The sequence below is a fragment of the Lissotriton helveticus genome, chromosome 10 (assembly GCF_964261635.1).
Source record: "Lissotriton helveticus chromosome 10, aLisHel1.1, whole genome shotgun sequence".
NCBI classification, from domain to species: Eukaryota; Metazoa; Chordata; class Amphibia; order Caudata; family Salamandridae; genus Lissotriton; species Lissotriton helveticus.
Window position 1 is genome coordinate 306194456 of NC_136071.1, and position 24090 is coordinate 306218545.

At 42.0% G+C, this 24090-nt stretch overlaps 1 long non-coding RNA gene across 1 annotated transcript in view; it reads right to left on the reverse strand.

Annotated features, from left to right (window-relative positions):
- LOC144785176 (uncharacterized) overlaps nucleotides 1-24090 on the reverse strand; it is a 308654-nt gene that overhangs the window by 98456 nt on the left and 186108 nt on the right. Inside the window, exon 2 of the long non-coding RNA XR_013601794.1 lies at nucleotides 12894-12988. This is a non-coding gene — a long non-coding RNA (uncharacterized LOC144785176). The remainder of the gene's footprint in view (nucleotides 1-12893; nucleotides 12989-24090) is intronic.

Sequence of the window (24090 nt, forward strand, 5' to 3'; positions counted from 1 at the left end):
GCTACTTCCCCAGGATCCCAACCTTTTACCAAGCCCCATAATGAGCCTCCAGAGACATCCATCCACCAGTCCTCCAATGGTATTAGCCTAGCTCTGCTGAACTGTAGATCAGCCCCTAAACACGCTATAGAGATCAAAATACTGATCCAAGACTTAAAATTGGATATTCTCTTCCTCACGGAAACCTGGCTAACGTCTCACTCCGAAGCAGACATTGTCAATATGCTACCCCAGGACCACCTTATACAATATCAGAACAGAAGGGAGGGAAAAGGAGGCGGATTAGCGATTGTCTACAAAAACTCCTTCGTATGCAGGCTACAAGAAGGAGGAATTGAGGACTGCGAAAGCACCCATTTCTCCCTTCAGATAACTCCTAATAAATCGCTTACGGGCACTCTGATATACCGTCCACCCGGCAGCCTAGGACATTTTTTAAGCTCACTACTAGAGTACACTATTTCCTCCTGCACCTCGACCCCTAACTTCATCGTGCTCGGTGACTTAAACTTACATTTTGAGGACAACACAGATAAAACTGCTGGGGACCTCACTTCAGAATTAAAAGTACTTGACCTTCATTTAATTAATTCAGAAGCTACTCACATAAAAGGTCATCTTTTGGACCCTCTCTTCACCAATCTGCCAAAAACTGAGGTTCAACCTGCGATCCCTCTCCCTTGGACTGACCATTTTCTCATCCCATTCACCTGGCAAACTCCAGTAAAAAGGGTCCACACCCCAACCCCCAGAGAACACGATAGAATATGGTCTAAATTATCATTTGAGCACTGGACACAGGAGCTAATCCGCTCCTCTCCTCTGCCACTCCCTGACCCGGTAAAAGCAGACGAGAACTTTACCAGCTGGCTCACTTCCACTCTGGATATAATCGCCCCTAAACAAGATTTAAAAAAGAAAATTAACTCCTTTAAATCTCCATGGTACTCACAAGAACTCAGGAACCTACGAAAAATCTGCAAAATCCATGAGAGAAAATGGAGAAAAAAGTGGGACCCCCTTATCAAGGAAGAGTATAAAACTGCAATGAGGACCTATAAAGCAGCACGAAAAGCAGCCCAAGCCTCCTTCTTTGACAAAAAAATCAAAGCTGCATCTAGCTCATCCCGAGAGACTTACAAAATAGTCAAAGAGCTTCTCAAGATACCCAACCCCCCCTCTTCTCAACAACCCTCAGTTGCCAGATGCAACCAAATAGCGGGCTTCTTCCAAAACAAGATCACTAACATTCTGCAATCACTTCCGCCCAAAGCAGACAACAACCCCACGGTTGCCCCCCCCCCCCCCCCTACCCCGAGACCAACCCTGGACAGCTTTAATCAACTGTCCAATGAGGACTTCCTGAAAGCCCTCTCAGACCTAAAAAGTGGCTCCCCCAACGACCCTGCTCCCATTCGAATTTTAAAACAAGTTGGACCTACCATCTCTCACCTGGCCTCTAATCTTATTAACACCTCGCTGCGCCAAGGAATAGTCCCCCCCAGTTGGAAGCATGCCATGGTCAAGGCACTACCGAAAAAACCAGGCCATGACCCCTCAGATTTAACCAACCTTCGACCGATCTCTCTCTTGCCTGGCATAAGTAAGATTGCAGAGAAGGCAGTCAACCAGCAATTGTCAGCCTTCCTCGAATCCAATAACCTCCTTCGACCCTCACAAACAGGCTTCCGTCCAGGCCAGGGGACTGAGACAGCCCTCCTGAAAGTGGTAGAGGAGGCCAGATGCATCTTGGATTCAGGGGGATCAGTTCTACTGCTCCTCCTGGATCTAAGCGCTGCATTTGATACGGTCGACCACAAGATTCTAATCCAGCGACTATCTGAGCTAGGAGTGAGAAACACAGCACTTTGTTGGCTCTCATCCTTCCTAGAAAACCGTACCTTCCAGGTATGTGAAGGGAACATGCGATCAGATATCCTCTCCCTCCAGTGTGGGGTTCCCCAGGGCTCTTCATTGAGCCCTACACTGTTTAACACATATATGGCCCCCCTGGAGGATGTGGTCACCCCATTTGGGATAAAAGCCGTCACTTACGCTGATGACACCCAAATGATCGTATCATTCTCACTCGAAGAAGAAAAAATCAAAAATCTCCATGACTGCCTAGAAGGTATATACGTTTGGATGTCCAACTCAAGGCTTAAGCTCAACGGCTCAAAGACCGAGCTTATGCTCTTGGGACACCAACCACCGTCCCTCCCCATTGCTATGTGGCCTTCATGCCTAGGACCCCTTCCCCAGCCCAAAACCGAAATTAAAAGTTTAGGCTTCTGGCTGGAACAAAACCTCTCCATGACAACACAAGCAAAAAAAACAGCCGGTACCTGTGTTGGTCTACTCCGATCAACCAGGAAGATTCTTCCACTACTCCCTGCAACCTCACAAAAAATGCTCATGCAAGGTCTAATATTGTCTAGATTAGACTACTGCAATGCCCTTTTCTTGGCCGCCCCTGAAGCTACGCTCAATGTCCTGCAGCGAACACAAAATGCCGCTGCAAGGATACTCACGGGAACCCCCTGTAGAGTTTCAGCCAAACCTGCCCTAAAGACATTGCACTGGCTGCCGATCCGAGACAGGGTCAAATTCAAAACCTTATGTACCACCCACAGAGCCATGCAAAATCAAGGACCCTCAATGCTGAAATCTATGATCTGCCCATACATACCTAACAGACCCTTACGTTCAGCGCAAGGCAACCTGGCTAAGGTCCACCGAATTAAAAGAGCTCGAACCGGTGGACGCCGTTTTTCGGTGATCGCCTCAACCCTCTGGAATTCTCTTCCAATCCAACTCCGGTCTGAACCTAATCATATGAGATTCCGAAAACTTCTCAAAACTCACCTCTTCCCGCAATAACCTTTCCTCCTCTGCTTCCATCCTCAGGTGTTTGTCCGCAATCTCAGCGCTGGGACGCTTCCGGGCAGCCATGCGCTTTAGAAGTCCCATATTCATTCATTCATTCATTCAAGAGACTAAGGACTAAGGCTATCTTAGCTAATATTTTATCACTTGAGAAACAACTAGAAGACAGACTTAGAGCTGATGAGACGGACGCGCAAAGTATAAATCAATTAGAAACTAAACTTGTAATTCAGCGCTCAACTCTTAAAAGCTCTTTCAGGGAGAAAAACACCCAGAAATTATCAAATATAAATTATCTCAATATGAATGTGGAGATAGAGTCGGGAAGCTTTTGGCCTATAAAGTTGCAGATGATCGTGCAACAACCCTGGTTAAAGCTATTAAGGGTCCCCATAATGTTCTATATACTCAACCAGCACAAATTGTGGGACAATTCGCTTCATATTATGAAAATCTATATACCCCCGAGAGTAGAGGCACTGAAGCTCAGCTACAATCTTATATTAGGAAGAACTTACCTAAAGCAATATACTTGGAACAGAATGTATTGATCAATTAGACCAAGAGTTTACATTAACAGAGCTCCGTCTTGCTGTTACCTCTCTTCCATCTAATAAGGGGGCTGGCGAGGATACACTTCCCATTGAGATATACAAAATTTGTGCAGATGAAATTTTACCACTGTTCCGTTTGGTCATTAATGCAATTGGTGCTACTGGGAAGGCACCAGACTCTTGGAAGACAGCTAAAATGATGTTCTTCTTAAAAAAAATAAACCTCCTGTGGAGTGTGGGTCTTATAGACTACATCTCTGATAAACATCGATGCTAAAGGTTATTCTAAACTCTTAGCTATACGACTAGCCCCTCTTATGCCCCAGTTGGTAAATGAACAACAGCATGGTTTTGTTATTGGGAGGGACACCACCATGCATGTTAACATGGCTATTACCGCTTTTGATGTGGCTACAACTAATTTCACCCCACTCGGTATGATACTTTTAGACGCAGAGAAGGTGTTCGACCGAGTGGGGTGGGACTATTTGTGGGGAGTTCTAAGACAATTTGGCTTTAGCGGGCGTTTTTTAAGAAGTGTTCAGGCATTATATAAGGATCCTAACGCTAAAATCAGTTATGCCGGGGCACTCTCCTCTACTTTTCCAATATTGCGGGGGACGCGGCAGGGATGTCCGCTATCACCCCTGCTTTTTGCTCTTTGGAAGCTCAAACTAAGATTGCCCCTATTTTGCATGAAGGTAAAACTCTAAAAATTACCGCATATGCGGATGACTTAGCTATTTATACTACCAATGTAACGGATGCACTAATAGGGATAACGATAGAAGCCAATAATTTTGGGATTATTTCAGGTTATAAATTAAATATAAATAAAACACAGGTTATCATGAATTATCAGGCTAATTTACCTGTGCAAGGACTATGTCAATCTGCAGTATATCTAGGGGTAAAGATATCATCTAAAACTGATCATATAAATTCACTAAATTATGATCCTTTATTAAAAGAAGTTACCAATCTTTTGAAAAAATGGCACAAGATCCCATTAAATCTCATAGGCCGTATGAATTTGATTAAGATGAACATTTTGCCGAAGTTCTTGTATTTATTTCGCTCCATACCTTGCCGTGTTAACAACTTATTCTTTAAAAAATTAGATGGCATTTTAAGCAGTTTTGTTTGGGGCTATAAGAAGGCTCGTAGGTCTATGACAATATTAAAACTCTCTTCTGAAAAGGGAGGTTTGAACTTCCCAGATTTCAGAGCTTATTTTCTCGCTTCTTTTTTAGGCCGGCTGCGTAGCCTATTTGCCCCTAACAATCAATATTTTTTTTCACTAATTTATGCTTGGTGGCCATTCAAAACAATTCCTGGCAAAAGCACAAGACCCAAATTACTTTAAACGCGTAAAATTTAAGACCGCGAGAGACGCCGTATTCATATGGAAACAGATGTTGACCAAGTGTAACACTTCTTTTTTCCACAATGAGTTGCCAATATGGGATAATCCTGGGCTTCCAGATGTTTCAGAGATAAAACTGGTCGAGAATGGACTAACTATGGTATTCAGACTTTAGGAGATCTGTATGGTACTGATGGTCTCTTACAATTCGAAACGTTGCAACTTTTGTATAAACTGCCTGAAAAAATGAGATATAAATACATTCAAATCAGGGACTACCTAGTACGGAAAATGAATTTGATAGAAATTACAACTTCATATATATGGGCCTGTCTTTATTCCGTGCATAGGAAACCATTAATTAGTCTGGGATACAAGTGTCTCAGTCAGAATAGCTTTGACGAAGCTCCTAGACTGGCATTAAAATGGACTGTTAGCCTAGGATATAACGTGACAACTCAGAATATCTCGGCTGCCTTAGTCAACATCACTAAAGCCGTCCAGTCTTCTAGCCTGAAACTCCAATCCTATAGAACGGTCAGTCAACTTTACTACACTCCATTAGAAATCTCTAAATGGGCAAAAAATAAATGTCCTAAATGTGGTCTGGTGGCAGCAGACCTCATACATATGATATACTCATGCCCAACACTAGCTAAATATTGGGTGGACATAGAACATATTTTAACGTAAAATCAACTAATTAATTTTTCACTCAATGCAGCCGTGGTACTATTGTCCATATACCCGGTTAGCCCTATCCATAAAGAACTACTAAATATTACACTGGCTTGTGCCAGACTCTTGATCGCTAGGGCTTGGATTTCTCAGAATCCTCCTCATATAACTGAATGGTGGACATTGGTTTTTGAAATTTACACTATGGAAGATGCTATTGCCAGGAATAGAGGAATTAAAGCAAAATAAAAGTTTGCCAAGATATGGGGGAATTTTTTGTAATGCTAGCAATGATTTGGATCATGGATGTTCTTTTTGTTTATGGCTTTAATAATTATTAATGATTTGTCCTGACTAGGATCTACTTTTTTTTAGCTTAAGGTTGTGTTTTGGATAATATGAACCTGCACCGAATTGAATTTGATTTATCTTATTTTTCTGATTCAGTATTTGGATATGTTAATCTCTATGACTTGCTTGTCAAATAAAATTCTTTAAAAAAAAAAAAGAGATTGACCAGAGCTGTGTCCTATTGCCTCGTGGGTTTGAAAGCTTAGCCGTGTGATGGAGGAATTAGAAGTGAGAGGTGGGGTGCGGTCAGGTTATCTTAGCTGGCTGTTGTAATTTGATTAACAAATCCAGTATTAGTTTGCTAGTGGTTAGTGAAGATTTTAAATCCTTCACTTGTGCTAGTGCTCAATTCAAGAGTACAGCATGGTTTGGAGTCCCCTCTTTAATCTTTTGAGCAAATATTTAACCCTAGATGAGAAAATCAGAAGAATACATTTCTGGGTGCAAATTATCTTAACACTGTGTGGCCACATATGTTTTGGACTAGACACGGGAAAATACAAATCTATTTCAGCTCTGTATGGGCTGCCGTGAAAGCTAGAGCACAACTTGTTAATAATGGATTTTAGAGAGTAAGGATCTAAAGAAGCTCTTGGATGATTGTGTGAGCAATAGCTTTGAAAGGAAACAAGCTGCAGTCAAGAAGAAATGGGGTTCATTCAAGCTTCAGCAGAGACCAGTCTTGTAATTGAATGTCTGACTGCCTGAGGTTTACCTTTCTTCTGAATGTTGATTGCAATGGAATTTAAGAAAGTTGTGTAATGTATATTTAAGGATCTTTTAGCATGTTACAAAGTAAAAAGTGAAATGTTGCTTATGCTGACTTCATGGTCCTGTCTGCCATTTATTTGGCATCTTTATGAGGTCTGAATACACGTAGGGTCGATTCTGTGTCTACAATTAATTTGTTATCTGTGAATCCAATTCTCTGCATCCTGGGTGGGACTGTGTGAAACTTCTTATATCTGAGTGTATTCTTGTAAAATTATTTTGTGTTACGTAAAATGTGCAGATCTTCACCATTTACCATAATGTAATATTTCTTGCAGGAGAATGGATCAAATCATAAATGTCTCAACGAAGTCTGACTTCAAATCATGATGCAGCTTGGAGATCTCTACCTAACACATATACATAATGGGACTGATTCACAAAGGGCCTCCACCCTCGTGGCAGAGGCCCTGCAGTCGTGGGGCAGTCTCCTCACTTGGGTGGAATCTCTGCAATGAGAATACTCATATTTTACAGAAGACACTTGTGCAGCCCGTCTGTAATACTGGTGAACATGTAACACCAGCGCTATCTCAAGTCCGCAGTTCCTCATTTGCAGGGGGTTAAATCTCTTTGCCTCTCCACCTGTGCCATAAAATGGACTTGGCTAAAAAGGCAAAGAAGCCATCAGGAGGCTACAAAAGGTGGCACAGCACTGTAAGTGCACCCCCTAAAGGCAGCCCTCTGTAAGTAAAGTAAGTAAAGTCCACATTTGTAAAGCGCACAATCACCCGTAAGGGTCTCTAGGCGCTGGGGGCCGTCGGGAAGATTAAGCGAGCTATTGCCCAGAGTCACATGGTGCTGGGCTAACCTGCCGCCGGAGCTGGGGATCGAACCGTGGTCCCCAGATTCCAGCGTCAGTCGCCCTGGCCGCGGCGCCACACCTCTCCCACTGTAGGGAACTAAAGATGTCCTATGGGTCCTCCAGACATCCTCCAGCAAGCAGACTTCAGTTTACTAAACACTCCTAATGTATTTAATATTATTTGCCCTATGCGACCTGGGCTCTGCAGGAGGGAAGGGCCATCAATGATGCAGAGTACCAGCTTCCAGAAATTTTTTGTCAGGTTGTGGTGTTGGTGGGGTGGCTCGACGTGTAAAAAGTTTTAGATGGGGAGGCTCAGCCGACAAAGGTTTGAAGAACTCTGCTCTAGAAAATATAGAATGCAAAACATAATATGCACTATTCTTACTAAGAAGGAGCGTCTGATTGCTAGCAAATTAAGTAAGGAAAAGTTGGAAAAGAAAAGGCAATCTTTTCACTATATAACAGATAATTTTGAACTAAATATAATGTTTAACTCGCACTGACATATAAATGCCATATTATTCTTCATTTGTTCCCCACTTTTATTAACCTTCTTTTCCTACATTGTTTATGAGATGATTATTTCCTTGTTTTTTAAATTAGTGCTTCCTGCAAGTCATTCTTCACAGAGCTCATTGTAGCAGTAATCCTGGAGTGTCTTACATTGTACTTACAGAAAGGACTTTATGAATTTAAAGTTATCTTCTGCAAGCAAGTAGACTCCCAAATTTAGAGTAGCATAACCTCAATTGTATCTAAATATCTTCCTCTGAATATTCTGATTTACACCTATTCATGCTATCAAGTACTTGCCCTCAGTTGTTCTAGCAATTGACAAATGTGTTTATGAGACCATTCCTAAAACATGTAGGAAGTGAGTTTAATTGGTTTAGCAATTAAATTCCGATAATAGTTTGGCAGGGAGATATTTATATAATGTTGTCAATTATGTAGTCTAAATTTTGGAGTCAATTGTTTTGTGAAAAACAACGTTTCCTCAATGTATGCTGTCATACGGGGCCGGATTTATATACAATACAGTCATCAGAAGCTGAAAACACTTCATTATCAAGCTCAGGTTATAGTTTCTGGTGTGTGTTGCTCACCAATCCTTAGAGATCCTTGATTCTACTTTTTGTGGGTGTACAAATAAATATATGTCTCTACTTGCCTACAATCTCAGAACTGTGCAGAGCATCAACAACCTCTGAAACAGCAGAATTATTCTCCCCCGTACACTGATGATTTACATAGAATAACACCATGATTTATTTTTCCATAGATGAACTATATTTTGTTACCCTCTCTTGTAACTCATTGTTACAGTGAAGGCTTTTCTTAAAATTCCGTATTTTAACATATGTAAAGGAAATTAATGTGTAAATAATGTTTTAATATATTTAGCAGATTTATTAGATTTTCTCTATTAAGGATAAAATACATTGAGGTGGTTAGATTTATGGACTTACGGTGTGGGCCCAAAATATTGAGTACTGAATTTTGCTTTTCCCTAAAATCATATCCAAAATATTGAGGGCAAAAATATCAACAAGTATGTACAGATTTTCTTTACCTAACTCCACGTCTATGTGCCATGAAAAATATATATAAAAATCTGATAATTTAGGTAAACCTTTGAGGGGGAGGTCATGAAATATTCTAATACGTTCAAGTATGCACTACTAGTCAAAAGTAGCATTCCTCTGCAACTTGAAATTCACATTGATATCCAGCTCATTGTGTCATTTACTGAAAACGTCCTAGAAACTCGGGTCAAATTCACTGTCTACATTTGAAAAAGTACAAGTTTGATAAAAGAATGAGGTAAATTGCCTGTACTTTCTAAGTCAGCCAGGAACCTAGGGATCATTCTGGATAACAATCTTTTCATGAGTGAGCAGACGGCCTCCATCTCTTCTACTTGTTTTGTCACCCTCAGAATACTTTGCAGAATATTCAGGTGGCTCTCCATCAGCACCCATTAGACCGTTACCCAAGCCCTGATCATCAGCTGGCTTGATTACGGCAATGCGCTCTATGAAGGCATTCATGACTACCTTGTAAGGAGAGTTTACATTGTACAGAACACTGCCACCTCCTAGTTTGCAACCTCCCTGCTTGCCACTTGATGGCTCCTCACCTCAAGGTCCTAAATTGCCTTGAAATTCATTAGCGTGTCACATTTGTGTTGCTTGTCACATGCAAGTAGCACTTTATGGAACTGGCCCTCACTATCTGAGTAACAGGGTCATCATATACAGCCAGACTAGAGCTCACTGCTCCAGTACACTTCATCTTGCAGTTATTCCATGCATGCATCACAGATGCACTGGATGACGTTCCTTCTCTTACCTGATTGTTTAAACCTGGAACCTCCTCCCCCACTCTCCAACTTACCAACAATTTCTTCTCTTTAAAAAAACCTGAAGAACTGGCTGTTCTAACATCGCCACATCCGTTACTTTCTATTTCCAGTTTCTCTTTGCAGAGGTCTAGTGCACCTGGATACTCCTCCTGAGGTGAGTTTAGCACCTTTCAAATCCTTGCAACATAACATAGCATTTATGTTCAGCCACAAATTTGTGTATCTACTAGAAATATAGGCTGCAGAAGGGAGACAATATTGCCCCATTCTACACCAGAGAAAGTGTACACAGGTCATCACCGTGGAACTCCTGCATGATATCCCTTGAAATATGCAACTCATAAAATGTCACTTGATTCTATAAACTGAATTTAAAATGTGCAGGTTTTGTGCTCACTATATGCAGTTGACTGACAAAAATTGAGCAGACATTTAATTAGGAGTACCCTCTGAAGATGATATCCTTAGGCTCTCCCAAATCCTGAGTACCCGCCACTTCTGGATTCCTCAATATGGCTTCCTACTAAACCACAAAATGACTTTATTTCTGCTCTTAGTCTCATCTCCCCATATCTTGCAGTCATGTTATGGCGGTTCTCCTTGCAGCTATGAATGCAACCCCTGACTCTCCCCCAAGCCTGGAGTCCTTGAAACCTGAAGTCCTTGGGGTTAATCCTCAATAACAACTTGCTTTTACACATGCCTGTAAATCAGACAGCTAAAAGTGTTTGGCATCAGCTGAAGTTCCTAAAAAGCATCAAGAGCTACATCTCTGCGACAGACATTCAAATAACCAACCATGTTCTGGTTCTACCTCGAATGAACTAAGCCAATATCATCCTGACAGGCCTATACAAAACTCACTTGTCTGTATTTCTCTTGCAAGTCAAATGCATCTTCAAAGTTTTTTCAGTTCTTAACCCAGCAGGTATGAGTTATCTTTTTCCTTGCTCATCATGAGCAGATCCAGTTGGCCTTCATAGTCACGCAGGCAGATGCAGCCTCGAAAGCCGCAGCATCCCCGATTGGGCCATCATGCACAGATACTTGAGGTGGGTCCAGCCAGGGACCAGTTGGGAGAGACTGAGGGACCCTCTGCAGTGTGGGTTACTCCTAGCTTGCACTCAAATACTCACCTTTCTCTGAATTACGCTCAGTCTTTGAGAATTGCTGGTCCTCTCTCACCCTGGACTGTTTGAAATGCTGCAGGGCCAGACAGACTCCTTCCCTCTGTCAGTAGGCAGGCTTCTTGACACTCAGGAAGATCAGCAGATGCAGGCTGCAACTGGTGTACCATTAACACTGGAAAACTGTCCGACTGGCAGAGACCTACCCTGATCCCACAGAATTCATTGAGTGCTCTAAGGAGCTCTCTCTCCTGAGTCATGAAGAACTTGGATTTGGAACAAAGTAGGTGATTCGTGTCCTTATTTGAAACTCATTTCTAGACAGGGGATGTGGATCCAGTGTCTGAAAATTCAGAACTGTTTTAGACTGGTTTTCTTTTCAGGTGTCCTTCTCAACCTGTTTTCCAAGCAAAGCCATTGTGCAAGAATGATGCTTCTCATGGTAAGTAGCTAGCGCAGGGTCTGTCTCCAGACGGGAGCACCTACAACACATGCACAATGAAGTGGGAGGTTTCTGCAGCTGGGTGTCATCAGCCTCTGAAGTAGCAATCAGCGATGGAAAACATGTAGGCCTGGCCTAGAAACTTCCTCACCTAGTAAAATAGTAAATGAAGCCCCATCCGCAAACCTACATTCAACAAAATGCCACAGCGCTGAAGGAAACAGTCACCAGACCTTTGCTAAAAAATGTCCTGATGGAATTCCTAAATGTAGCCTTCCCTCCATCATCAAAACTTCAGTATTCAGATCTGTACTGCAAGTCAAAGGAATGCAGACAATACACTTCCTCAGGAAGCAGTCCTCATCCCATATCTTGTGTAATGTCAAGACAAGGGAAAAATGGATCCCACTAGCTTCAATACTCAGGCTCACTCACACAGAGACACACAACTGCATATGTGGTAATCGCTTGCAAGCCACAGACTCCCTTGACATACATACTTGATGCCAAAGCAACCTTCTGGGCATACACTTGATAGCGGAACTATAAACAGAAAGGTGTGCAGGCCACACTCTAGGCAATACAAATAATAGGGTCACGCTATCAGTTCCAATAAACAGGGCATGTGTGCTGTGCCCAGGAAAGGGACAGTAGTCTCCTTTTTGTTAAGAGTGCACACATGTTGCACCCCATAAAGGGATAGCTCCAGGACCTTACATAGTCCAATGCCACTGTGCACACGTTTACATTTGCGAAACTATGGACAAAATGAAAGTCAGATACACATGCATTTGGACACTCAGCTCAGTGGAACATGGATGAATACCATGCTGGGTTGATTCCTTTCCCAACATCTGGAGTACAGGGTGTGTATGGAAAAATACAAACAGCATGTCTCCAGGCACACTCACAATGTCTTCACTTGTAATCTCCCCAGCCTCCATTCAGAAGAAGGGGGAGGGATTGTGATGAATATCCCAAGCCCCCTCAATTTCCCCCTAAATGGTTCCCTAAAGGGTATGCAAAATAATGGCAACTTGTAGTTGGTGGACATATGGTTCGTCTGCTCCACCCCTCCCCATACCAATGCGACACCCCTCATCCCTCTTATCTCAATTTCTAGTACCTGGAATGTGCCTTTGCTTGCCTTTGTCTCAACTGTAGATATTGGGGTGAATTCAGGAATACAGCATGGGCCTTGCAGCACCGTCTGCAGGGCTAACAGTCAGTAGTGTTTCTTGCACAGTTAGCATCAGTTTAAATTACTTTTCCCTATACTATGGTTCAAGGGTCATATTTAAAATAAGTTTCTGCTATTCCCACATCTGTTAAGTTATCAGATGTGCACCTACTATTGCCAGTTTTGATTGTCTGTTAGTCCTTTATGGAGAGGCATAATATGTCCATAATCATTCCTTGACTTAGAAACATATTAAAATGATGCAACAAGAGGCATTGCGTGTTTGCAGATATTACTGGGGCAAACACAATCTATATTTAAACAGCAAGTGAAAGGATTGAAATAGTATTATTGCTGATACTTACCAACGTTTCAGCTTGCAGCAAAATAAATAACCAATCCCTGATTGTGCATGTGCTCTGTGCTTGTGTTTCTGTTTTCCAGATGTCTGAATCGGTGTCTGTGAACAAAGTGTGAGATGTTAGAACCAAGTAATGATGAAGCCACTCGTTTTGGGATTTATATATTCATTTTTTTTCCTAAACTGCACTAACATGCAACAACAATGCAGCAACAGCAGCAGCAGTGCAAGGGCCCCTAATACAAGAAATTGGTGTGGGGAGTCTGGCGGGTGACAGCCGAAGTTGTGATTGGCTCCCTCACACTCGGAGAGCAGGTCAGTGCTTGATTGGTGCTTGTGGCTGAAGCTGGGGCCCACCAGCACTCATTTTGGCACACCGGCAATTATTTTCCCACAGCAGACTTTGATCCAGAGCAAAAGAAAGAAAAAAAAACAAAAGGGGTAAAGATGCAGAATGAGAAGGATAAAAAGCACTGACACATGGAGAAAGCAGAAACCAGTAAAAAAGAGATAAAGGAGCAGGGAGTGTCTAGTGGTGGATTAGAGAGGCATGAGGTGAGGCATCAGTATAAGAACAAGTCACCTGGTGGATTACAAATTTTACAATCAATCACGCTATTCATCCTGCCGGTGTAAGCCAGTGGGAGTTTGGTACTGCAGGAACAGGCTTTTTACCGTATTTTCTAACTTCAAATGATTTGATTAAATAATTATCTTCCCCCAACTAGCGTGATTGATTGTAAAATGTGTAATGCTCCAGATGTCTTGTTCTTATACTGAAGGACTAGTCTTTTGTTACAAGTATGTAGTTTTTTTCTTTTAAATGTCATTGTTTGACTGTGTTTAATCACCAATGTAAAATGTTTATATAAGAAAAAGACAAAAAGGTTGCCCTTTAAAAAAGACATGCTAAAAATGTTTGTAATTTTTTTTTCAAAGAATGAATTGAGTTTGAAATAAATCATGAAGGCCACCATCTTGGTAAATGTGGTTCTTACAGTTAAATATATGTAATTGACGCACCTACACCTAGTGTTGATATTTTTGTAAAAGAGGCTAAGCCTAGGTTTTTTTAATGCACCCAACCCCCCCACTCTCATTAATACTTTTCGAAAGTAGGCCTTTTCTTGGTTAACCATTCTGTATTCCTCAGCCTGTTTGTGAATGGACTGTCTAGCATTGGAGTGACAGAGGCTGGGGATGTGCATTCACTGTGAACAGCCACTGGGGGTTGAGGTGTGCATGTCCCTTCTTGGATGACTCGGAGCTGATCTGAATAGACCTTGGCTGATTTTAGAGTTGTGGGAGGAGATTTCCTTTTACCTGAATAGAGCCCGTCTCCCTTACACAATGCTGTCTCCACTCCCTGCAGTCATACTGCACCAGTGAGGACAGAATTGGTTTGGACAAACTGGTTTGGACTGGGCTTAGAGACCCTTGCACAAAGAAAACATACATTTTGGTGTGTAAGTATTACACCTAAAACCGCAGAACTTAAGATCACTTCCTGACTCAAGAGGAACCTTAGCCAAGGAGAAGAGCTGAAGAGCTGTGAGGCGGAATACTGCCCAGTTGATGTATGCTGTGTGGAGTTGGTCTGCAGTTGGTGTTTCTGCCAAGGAGAGGACAAAACCTGGAACTTTGCTTTGAACCTGCGTGAAGAAGATCTCCAAGGGCCTGTGTGTCCTGCCTCCTGTTCTGAAGTCTCAGGGACACAATGACTTCACCGCCAGCTCCCCTGAGCCCTACTGCTGAGAGGTCTGACCTCACAGGAGGTGCCTGTTCCAGTTCTGGGCCTCTGGAGGTAGTTCCTGCTGTTGGTAGCTGGAAGAAAGCTAAAGAACTGAAACATTGACGCATCTCTCATCTTGGGCTGTTTTTCCGACGCAGCACCGGTGTGCAAGAAGAATCTCCACGCATCGCCGCACTGCTGCAAATCTAGCGAGAACTGCACACGCAAGTGCACACGCATTTCTCACAAGACCTCTTGTGAGAAATACGCATACGCGTGATCGCACATGCACAGTTGTCGCAAGATGTATGGTGAGGAGGAGGGCAGCCCAGGGATGCTACAATACAGGTAAGTGACTTTATTTCTTTATAAATGCATTTTTAAGTATATTTTTAATAGGGGGTAGAGGCGGGTGGCGGAGCTGAGTTTTTCCCAACTCCGTGAACCACCGTGTAGTGGCACTACACCAGCTCCACCCTGGGTTAATCATGTGCTTGCCCCCCTAAGTCTTTCTTTAATGGAAAATGAGGATACTCTAGTTCCTATTGGAGAAATGAAAATTGGGCATTCTTACTGACATTCCTCCAGTGGCTGGCTGAATAATCAAATCTCTCTGCTATTTAGATGGCCACCAACTAGGTACACAGATTGTTAAGTATTAGGCCAGCTGCCAGGTGTAGAGACATTTGATTATTGTTTCTATACCACATGCAATAGTTCTATGTGCATAATTGGCAAAGACCGATGTGCAGCCCTCATTGCCGTGAGTAGGGGCTGGTCACCGGGCATAGCATGGCCTTCTGCTCAAGCCACATGTGCAACCAACCCCCTCATTAACTTGTACTGCATGGGTTGGCCATAGTGAACATATAAATCATATGATCATAGACAACATATATTCAACTTTAATTGACTATAAACAACTTTGAACAAACATAAATCACTGTTTTCTTTAAAAAAAAATAACCCAAGAACACAAGGGAGAACAATTAGGACACATCAGTTTGTCTATCAAGCATCTGCTCATAGGCTATTACTAACTCCAGGGATCCCTAATTGCTACAATTTATCCTGCAAAGTCGCCCCATATCACAAATTGTGTTGTCCTGAAGAAGGTGGTTTTAACTAGTATTTCCACTGAAATGCATAGATGTACATAATTGCAGAATCCGCTTCACACAGGGAAACACTATATGATAAATGTTGCATATCTCACATTGTAATAAAGCCCCCACAATCCTTGTGAGTTTGCTGTCAGTGTGCCTCTTTGTTAAAAGATTGTGTGCTTGCACATATTTGCTGGATCGCCATCCCCACTATTTCGGAGCTGCCCTGGGAGGATCTGGGGCTCCCTGAACAGAGGAAGAGTTTGTTTGGTGTTGATTCATGGGAGCCTGACTCGTTCGCTTCTACTGGATAAGCCAGGATGTATCCTAAAATAACCGTGAGTGGATGCAAGCAAAGGACCAAGCGGAACATGTTCATTCCTACTTGCAGACTCTAATTGGATATAATTGGCGCAATGGTGAGATATAGAGCAGATGGCATGCTTGCTACCGTTGAGGCAGTAAATAATTGTGCGTTTTGGATTCATATGAATATCGATTAACTGCGGTGTCTGAAACAAAGGAATAAGATTTAGCAACACGCTGCAGTGTGAGAACATCAAATAAATGTTTTAACAATGTTCAAATGCAGATTCTTTGATGGGAATATGACCTGAAGACTAAGTCATAACAAATCAAATAGATTATGCCAAAACCTGTGATCAAGGCTCACGAATAGAGCTGAAGAGTGTTGGAAACTGTGGAAATAAGTGCACTTTGTTAAAGGAGTGTGTGGTTTTATGTTTTATTATATTACCTGCTGGTGGTCGCCAGTAGGTAGCTATAGTTAGGACCTGATTTCTATTAAAAAGCAGTTTTTTACTTATATGACAATAACCTTGATGAAATTTGACGAATCTTCCCGAAATTTTCAAAACTAATTTGATGCTCACGTCAGCTCTTGTCTTTAAAATTTCAGGGTGATCCATCAAGCAGGGGCCGAGAAAACGTGGGGTTCCCAAAATGCTTTTTCTCCATTTTAATTTCCATAGGAAACTTTAGACATGCCTACAACCTGAACTGCTAAATTACACCAACTTTGGCAAAAGGGTAGCTCTTGGTCCAGAAAGCGCTCGTTTTGTTAAATGATGTAAATCCGTTCAGTAGCTCCAGAGAAATGTAAAGATTTCTCAGATATACAACTGTGGCCGCGGTGGATTCGCGAACACTTCCAATCTCGTGCCTGAGATCTGATTGGCTGCCAACACATCAAACCGGGAAGTGTTGGCAGCTATCTTGTAACTCAAACCGAGTCACAAGAAAAAAGATTTAAAAAAGAAAAGGGGTCAGGGTAGAAACCAACTGACCCCCTAGGCTTGTTTAGGGGTTCCCACACGGACCCCTAGGGCCAAAAATGGATTACAAAACGAAGGGTGGACTTTCACGCTTCATTTAATTTAGGCCCCAGGTGGACCAGGTCCTGTGGGCAATAACAAATAATGATGGGGCCCCATGCGGGCCCCGCAGCCCCGGGAACTGCCACCTCCCTGATAGTTGATTTACTGAAATGTGGTGGGTTAAAGCACCCCACATACCCGGTTACCGCCACCTCCCTGGGGGTGTGTTTGGGGTGCTCCAGCCACTCCATGCAGACCCAGGGACCACCACCTCCCCGTGGCTAAGATATTAAAATACAGGGGGGCATGCGCCCCCTCGCTGCCCTGGGGACCACTTCCTCCCCGGGGCTATATCAAAATATAATGAGTGAGGGTGCTCCAGCCACTCTACACAGTCCTAGGGACAGCCACCTCCCCGGGCTAATATATTAAAAAGCAGGGGGCCAGGTGCCCCCTTTTCCCTGGGGACCGCCACCTCCCCGGGGATATATGAAATTATAATACGTGGGGGCTCCAGCCCCCCAAACAGCCACATGATCTGCCTTCTCCCTGGGGCTCTAGAGAAGATGGGAGGCAGGCCACACTGCCCCCTCCAGAAGCCCTGCATGGCCCTGGGGACTGCCACCCTCCAGAGCCGGCTCCAGCAATGTCCTGGGATACCCACCCCCGGGACTTTGCAGTTTCCTATGGGATGGTGGAGCACTGCTCCTGCCATCCCATAGAGAACTATGTGCCCTGCTTTAAACAAGCTAGAGCATAATTCTCTCGCTTGTTCAAATCAGAGCACACATTGCATTTTACACCCAGGGAGCTGGGAGCCGGCTGGGACAGCGGGCCTTCAGGCTCCCCCCGAGGTCCCCATCCAACTGCTCATGCCCAGGGGATGTGGTCTCCACGGCCAAAAATGACTCGTTGGGAGGGGGTGCTGCCCTTTAAGAACATTATTAACTTCCTTGTAACCTTTGTTGTTTTCACTGAATATATATATATCTACTGAGTATATATAACCTACTGTTGTTCGGCAATAGGCAGTTTTGGTTACAACCAAGGTTTTCATAGGAAAAGCATTTTTTGTTTTGCCAGTAACTTTGGTACCGCACATTTTCTTAATACTTCCCCTTTTTGGGTTAGCTGCTCTGTTGAAAGTTTCAGGGTGATCCGTCAAGCAGGGGCCGAGAAAAAAGGGGGGACCCAAAACATGGTACACCTAATTTGGCAGAAAGCTAGCAGTTGGTTCAGAAAGTGTGTGTTTTGTGATTTTGTGTTAATGCATTGACTAGTTTCAGATATATTAAAGTTTTAAAAATATAGATATCAGGGAACATGAGTTCTTGAGTGGACTCGTGAATCCTATTAAAATTTGATTGGCTGCCAACACTCCAACCAGGAAGTATTATAATTTTGGGATTTGTATATTATAATGAATTTCATGGAATTATCTGTTGTGATAACGTTCTAACACACTCTTGCACATGTTTGGATACATATATAGGATATGCACCTGCACTTTATGCCAAATCTTTTATTGTTGTAACTAGGAACATGTTGAAATGAATTTTAATGTACTTTACATTCACATACAACATAGTTCTGCAATGTTACTGACAAGTGAGAATGAAGATTAGCAGTCTAGCAATGCATTGTAATGGAAAGCAACGAGATGTTAATGCACATGAGCACCTTTAAAAAGACATTGTAGACGCAGGGTCTCTATGGTCCAGTAGAAGGCTGGGAGCCGAAATGCACAGACCGTCCATTTGTATGTCTGCACCATGGCGTAACTAATAATAAAAAGGTAAAAAGAAGAAACCTACTGTCTATGGTGTCCTGAGTTTTTGTTTTGGAAGGAAAAGACAAAGACAGCGAAGCATATATATTTATATATTCACTCAAAAAACCAAATATGTTTTGATATACCTGGGGAGGTGGCGGTAGTGGTCCCCGGGTCTACATGGGGGGCTGGAGCTCCCCCAAGCACTATAATTCAATATACCACTGGGGAGGTGGGAGTCAACAGGGCTGCGAGGTGGGCCACCTGGCCCCGCCATATTTCAGTAAATCAGGCCCACAATGCTGGCAATTGCATATCTAGGGCACCCACGTTGGACCCCATTATTATTTTGTATTGACCCCGGGAGCTGACCCACCCGGGGGCCTAAATTAGATGAAGTGTGGGGGCCTGCATGACTCCCGCTGAATTTATTTAATAAAATGCTTTTTTTGGCCCTAGGGGGCCCTGTGGGACTTTCTGAATAGGCCTAGGGGGTCAAGGTGTTTCTACCTTGCCCCCTTTTCTTTTACAAAAAAGCTTTTTACTTGTGACTCGGTTCAATGAGTCACAGATGGCTGCAAACACTTCCTTGTTTGAAATGTTTGCCGTCAATCAGATCTCAGGCACGAGATTGGGAGGGTTCATGGATCCACCGCGGCCACAGTTGTATATCTGAGAAATATTTAAATTTCTTGGCAACTGTTGAAAACATTTACTCCATTTATCCATAAGAGTGCTATTTGGACCAAGAGCTACATTTTTGCCAAATTTGGTGTAATTCTGTTCAGCAGTTTGGGCTGTAGGCATTTCTAAAGTTATTTATGGAAATTAACATGGAGAAAAAGTGTTTTGGGACTCCCCTTATTTTCTCTGCCCCGCTTGACAGATCACCCCAACATTTTCAAGACAGGAGCTGAAGTGAGCATCAAATTAGTTTTGAAAACTCTGTGAAGATTTTTCAAACGACGTCAAAGTTATTGGCAAATCAAAAACAGCTTTTTAATAGAAATACGGTCTTAACTATACTGGTAGCCGCCAGTAGGTTATATATATATATATATATTCACTGAGATGTCATCAGTGATGTCACTGACCATGTCATGAATGATCTAATATGTGACATCATCAGCAGTGGATTGCGGGTGCGCGAAATATAGTTAGTACAACTAACTATATAGGAGCAATTTCAATGGTTTTGTATGAGTAAAATGTCCAGCTAACTATAACAGCACTAAAACTTATAGTTTTTTGAGTGAATTTCAAAGGTTTTTTAAAACCTAATTCCTAACTATATAATTCCTGAAACCTATGTTTTTTTCAGTGAATTTCAAAGGTTTTTTTAAATGCTAATTCCTAACTATATAAGGCCTGAAACCTATGTTTTTTTCAGTGAATTCGCAAGGTTTTTTAAATGCTAATTCCTAACTATATAAGGCCTGAAACCTATGGTTTTTTCAGTGAATTTCAAAGGTTTTTTAAATGCTAATTCCTAACTATATAAGGCCTGAAACCTATGGTTTTTTCAGTGACTTCGCAAGGTTTTTTAAATGCATGTTCCTAACTATATAAGGCCTGAAACCTATGGTTTTTTCAGTGAATTTCAAAGGTTTTTTAAATGCTAATTCCTAACTATATAAGGCCTGAAACCTATGGTTTTTTCAGTGAATTTCAAAGGTTTTTTAAATGCTAATTCTATTAGCGGATAACGTTTAAATATATTAATATCCTAGTGGGACCACCTGAGCAGCCCTAAGGGGTCAGGGTGTTTCTACCCTGCCCCCTTTTTGTGTTCTACACGTTTGTTTTTCTGCTTTCTTGTGCCTAATTCCTAACTATATAAGGCCTGAAACCTATGTTTTTTTCAGTGAATTTGCAAGGTTTTTTAAATGCTAATACCTAACTATATAAGGCCTGAAACCTATGGTTTTTTCAGTGAATTCGCAAGGTTTTTTAAATGCTAATTCCTAACTATATAAGGCCTGAAACCTATGGTTTTTTCAGTGAATTTCAAAGGTTTTTTAAATGCTAATTCCTAACTATATAAGGCCTGAAACCTATGTTTTTTTCAGTGAATTTCAAAGGTTTTTTAAATGCTAATTCTATTAGCGGATAACATTTAAATATATTAATATCCTAGTGGGACCACCTGAGCAGCCCTAAGGGGTCAGGGTGTTTCTACCCTGCCTCCTTTTTGTGTTCTACACGTTTGTTTTTCTGCTTTCTTGTGCCTCAGTCTACTAAGACCCAAGATGGATGCCAACACTTCCTGGTTAGAAGTGTTGACAGCCAATGAGCATGCAGCTTTCTCGGGAAGGCATGCTGATTGGCTGTCACTGTCTGTCAACACTAGCACAAGATGGATGCCAACACCTCCTGGTTAGAAGTGTTGACAGCCAATGACCATGCAGCTCTCTCGGGAAGGCATGCTGATTGGCTGCCACTGTCTGTCAACACTCAAAACCAGGAAGTGTTGGCAACCATCTTGTGCCTTGTTAGAACTAAGGCACAAGAAAGCAGTGAAACAAAGGTGTGAAACTCGCAAAGGGGCCAGAGTAGAAGCACCCTGACCCCCTAGGCCTGCTCAGGGGGTCCCACAAGGACCCCCAAGGCAAAAAACTGGAGCGCCGCGAGGCAAAGTTAAGGAAAGTTTCAGGAACATTCCTCAACCGGCGCCAAAGTTATTTCCAATAGAATGTTGCGATTTCCCTATGGAAAACAATCCTAACTATATATACCTACTGGCTATCGCCAGTAGGTAATATATATGTATATATATATTCACTGAAAAAACCATAGGTTTCACACCAGTTATAGTTAGCTGGAAATTTTACTCGCATAAAACCATTGAAATTCCCACGTTATAGTTAGTTGGACTCACTATAACTTGCACGTCTGCAATGCACTGCTGATGACATCACATATTACATCACTCATGAGGGTTTTTAAAAAAAAATTGATTGGTTAACTGGCTTATTAAGTGTATCTTAGTTAATACATATATTAGCGAGTAATGTTTAAATATTTAAATATATGCATGAGTGATGTAATATGTGACGTCATCAGCAGTGCATTGCAGACGTGCAAGTTATAGTGAGTCCAACTAACTATAACGTGGGAATTTCAATGGTTTTATGCGAGTAAAATTTCCAGCTAACTATAACTGGTGTGAAACCTATGGTTTTTTCAGTGAATTTCAAAGGTTTTTTAAATGCTAATTCCTAACTATAACTGGTGTGTAACCTATGGTTTTTTCAGTGAATATATATATATATATAACATTTCTATGGCAAAATGAAACCCTCATTTTGTTCCTTTTCAAATTAAATGTTTTAAGTGTTAACACTTTATTCCAATCAAGATGACTTCAGGTGTGCCATACTTTTGTCATAAGTAAGACTGTTAGCGCTCTAGTTGTTCTTTAGAACACTCTGGGACATTTTGTCATTGGGCTATAGTTGGGCTACATCTGGCTGATATTTGGGCTACATTTGTTTTTTTTTGTCTCTGGTGGCCATCTTTGGGCTACATTGGGCTACATTGGGCTACATTGGGCTACATTTGGGCTCTAACATATATATAGCCCAATATATATTTTTTCAAAGTTAATTTTCGTAAAAGCCACTGGAGCATATATCTTGAGACATAGCAAAGGCACATCTGGGTACCAGTCCCTACAATTTTGCCAAGTTTGGTGGAAATCCATTCAGCCGTTCGGGCTAAAAGTGAGTCCAACCGCCCCATGGAAATTAACATGGGGAAAACACGTTTTGGGACCCCCCTTTTATCTCGGCCCCCGCTTGACAGATCCCCCCGAAACTTTCAGGGAAGGAGCGGAGCGCCGCGAGGCAAAGTTAAGAAAAATTTCAGGAATATTCCTCAACCGGCGCCAAAGTTATTCCCAATAGAATGTTGCAATTTTCCTATGGAAAACAATCCTAACTATATATACCTACTGGCTTTCGCCAGTAGGTAATATATATATATATATATATATATATATATATATATATATATATATATTACCTACTGGCGGTCGCCAGTAGGTATATATAGTTAGGATTTTTTCCCTATGGGATTTTTGAAAATTCTATGTCTAATAACTTTGGCGTTTGAGGACGGAATTGGCTGAAATTTTAAGGAAAATGGAACATTTTGTTTCTGAGCAGCCCCTGAAAATTTGGGGGGGTTTTGTCAAGGGGGGGCCGAGAAAAAAGGGGGGTCCCAAAACGTGTTTTTAACATAGAGTTTTCCATAGGGCGGTCTGTCGCACTTTTAGCCCGAACGGCTGAATGGATTTGCACGAAACTTGGCAAAATTGTAGAGACTGGTAGCCCGATGTGCCTTTTGTAGGTCTCAATATATGTGCTCCAGTGGATTTTGAGAAATTAACGTTTAAAAAAAGATATATATCTGTAACAGCGGACCGGGCAGCTCCCGGTTCGCGGACCGGGGCGCGTACCAAAACTTCCCGTAGCGAAGCTGATTGGCTCTCCGGTGTCTGTCAACATTCTAAACAGTCCGGAGCGGCCGCCATCTTGTCTCTCGGTAGGATTGAGAGACAAAAGGAGGCCAAAACAAAGGTGGAAATAACCATAAGGGGGCATAGTAGATCCTCCCTGACCCCCTAGGTTTAATGTGGAGGCTTTAAAAGGGCCCCGCGGGGCAAAAAAAAAAAATATGTTTTGTTTGTTTTTTTGCGTGGGTAGCGCCCGGTCCGCGAACCGGGAAGCGTTCTGGGCAGCGTACTGCAATGAAAAATGAATGATAGACTTTTCAAATGCTGTATGTTAATTGATTGTTGGTTTTGTTGATTATTTTTTATTTTTTTTTATTTTTTAAGCATTTTTTATTGTGTTTCATAATTTATTAAACTTTCTAACATTTCTATAGTTAGGATTTTTTCCCTATGGGATTTTTGAAAATTCTATGTCTAATAACTTTGGCGTTTGAGGACGGAATTGGCTGAAATTTTAAGGAAAATGGAACATTTTGTTTCTGAGCAGCCCCTGAAAATTTGGGGGGGTTTTGTCAAGGGGGGGCCGAGAAAAAAGGGGGGTCCCAAAACGTGTTTTTAACATTGAGTTTTCCATAGGGCGGTCTGTCGCACTTTTAGCCCGAACGGCTGAATGGATTTGCACGAAACTTGGCAAAATTGTAGAGACTGGTAGCCCGATGTGCCTTTTGTAGGTCTCAATATATGTGCTCCAGTGGATTTTGAGAAATTAACGTTTAAAAAAAGATATATATCTGTAACA